Source organism: Salvelinus sp. IW2-2015, linkage group LG28 (assembly GCF_002910315.2).
Source record: "Salvelinus sp. IW2-2015 linkage group LG28, ASM291031v2, whole genome shotgun sequence".
NCBI lineage: Eukaryota > Metazoa > Chordata > Actinopteri > Salmoniformes > Salmonidae > Salvelinus > Salvelinus sp. IW2-2015.
The window spans coordinates 10,299,686-10,302,348 of NC_036868.1; the positions used below are offsets into that span (position 1 = coordinate 10,299,686).

The 2,663-nt window shown below is 40.0% G+C and overlaps 1 long non-coding RNA gene across 1 annotated transcript in view; it reads left to right on the forward strand.

The window, feature by feature from the left end:
• LOC139023226 (uncharacterized) overlaps nucleotides 1–915 on the forward strand; it is a 1,859-nt gene extending 944 nt beyond the window's left edge. Inside the window, exons 2-3 of the long non-coding RNA XR_011474366.1 lie at nucleotides 574–631; nucleotides 834–915. This is a non-coding gene — a long non-coding RNA (uncharacterized lncRNA). The remainder of the gene's footprint in view (nucleotides 1–573; nucleotides 632–833) is intronic.
• Nucleotides 916–2,663: the final 1,748 nt, after the last annotated feature.

The window sequence follows — 2,663 nt, forward strand, 5'->3', positions numbered from 1 at the left end:
GTATTTCACGTTGCTCTCTGTAATTATTCTGGCTGTTTTGGTGCTATTTGTGATGGTGGCTGCAATGTAAAACTACGATTTATACCTCAAATATGCACATTTTCGAACAAAACATAAATGTATTGTATAACATGATGTTATAAGACTGTCATCTGATGAAGTTGTTCAAAGGTTAGTGATTAATTTTATCTCTATTTGTGGGTTTTGTGAAAGCTACCTTTGCGGTGGAAACATGGTGAAAACATGGCGTTGTGTGTTTGGCTATTGTGGTGAGCTAATATAAATATATATTGTGTTTTCGCTGTAAAACATTTTAAAAATCGGATTCACAAGATGTTTATCTTTCATTTGCTGTATTGGACTTGTGATTTCATGAAATTATATTATCTGATATCCCTGTCGCGTTAGGCTAGGCTATGCTAGTCAGCTTTTTTGATGAGGAGGATCCCAGATCCGGGAGAGAGAAGCGGTAGAGGTTTTAATATTAGACATTGCGGACCAGCTGTTATTAACAAAAAGACACACACTCCCACCCCTCGTCTTACCAGACATATCTTCTTCTCTGTTTTGCAGGTGCATGGAAAATCCCGCCAGCTCTAAATTATCCGTGTCGTTGTTCAGCCACGACTCGGTGAAACATAAGATATTACAGTTTTTAATGTCCCGTTGATAGGATAATCGTAATCTTAGGTCATCAATTTTATTTTCCAATGATTACATGTTAGCATGTAGAACAGATGGCAGGTGGAGTTTACTCGCTCGCATACGGGTTCTCAGAAGGCAGCCTGACCTGCGCCTTCTTTTCCTCTGTCTTTTCTTCACGCAAATGACAGGGATTTGGGCCTGTTCCCAGGAAAGCAGTATATCGGACTCGTCGGACTTGTTTAAGGAAAAAGCTTCTTCCAGTTTGTGGTGAGTAATCGCTGTTCTGATATCCAGAAGTTATTTTTGGTCATAAGAGACAGTAGCAGCAACTTTATGTACAAAATAAGTAAAGAAAATCATAAAACAACTGAAATGTGTTAATCTCCCAGATTTGGTCAAACACCAATTGTTCCAACAGTTTGCTAAGAGCTGGCAACAAGCTGATAGGTCTGCTGTTAGAACCAGTAAATATTGCTTTTCCAGTCATGGGTAGTGGTGTCACGGATGACTAGGAGTGGAAGGTAGGAATCAGGCGCAGAGGGTTCAAGGTAAAATGGCAAATCTATTCCTCCACAAAAATGGTCCTGCCCAAACACAGGGCGGACAACACTGACCAACCCAAACACAGGGTAACACGGTCCAGAGCACAACAATACCTCCAACTCAAAACGTGAACACAAAATAATCCCGCACAAACAAGAGCGGGCTTCACAAGCTTAAATAGGCGAGCAAATCAAGAAAACACAAATAGAAACAGGTGCAACTAATAAGACAAAACTAACAGAAAAGGAAAAAGGGATCGGTGGCGGCTAGTAGACCGGTGACGATGACCGCCGAGCACCGCCCGAATAGGCAGGGGAGCCAACTTCGGCGGGAGTTGTGACAAGGGGAATGACTTTGGCTTTCCTCCGGGCCTGAGGAAAAATACCTTCCTCTAGACTCAGATTAAAGATATGACAGATTGGACTGGCCATAGTCAGCTACCATCCTCATTAGCTTTCCATCTAAATTGTCAATGCCAGGAGGTTTGTTATTATTGATCAATAACAATAATTTCCCCACCTCTTCCACACTAATTTGACAAAATTCAAACTTACAATGCTTTTCTTTCATAAATAGTTTTTTTATGCATAAATACCATGGCTCACTGTTTGTTGTTGGCATTTACTGCCTAAATTTGCCCACATTGCCAATGAAGTAATCATTTAAATAATTGCCAACATCAAATGGTTTTGTCATGAATAAACCATCTGTTTTGATTGAACTTGTCTTTCTGCCCATAATTTAATTGAAAGTACTCCAATGTTTTTTTCCATCATTCTTTATATCATTGATCTTGGCTTCATAATACAGTTTCTTCTTCTTTTTGTTGAGTTTAATCACATCATTTCTCAATTTGCAGTAAGTCAGCCAGTCAGATGTGCAGCCAGAGTTATTAGCCACTCCTTTTGCTCTATCTGATTCAACCATACAGCTTTTCAAATCCTCATTAATCCATGGAGCCTTAACAGTTCTAACAGTCAGTTTATTAACAGGTGCATGTTTATCAATAATTTAAAGAAGGTTCATAAATTCATAAAGTGCAGCATCTGGATGCTCCTTATTAATCACATTTGGATTTATGGGAAGGCGGAAATGGGTAAGGCTGACTTTTTTTAAATGATTATTTATTTTGAAGACTGCACAGTCAGTAAAATGGAAAAACCATGGTTGGATGTTGAGTTTGATATGATATAAGCAAATTGTAGAGATCGGGGTATACAGTATGTATGTGGGCACCTGCTCGTCAAACATCTAAATCCAAAATCATGGGCATTAATATGGAGTATGTCCCACCCTTTGCTGCTATAACAGCCACCACTCTTCTGGGAAAGCTTTGCACTAGATGTTGGAAAATGGCTGTGGGAACTTGCTTCCATTCAGCCACAAGAGCATTAGTGAGGTAGGGCACGGACGTTGGGTGATTAGGCCTGGCTCGCAGTCAGCGTTCCAATTCATCCCAAAGGTGTTCGATTGGG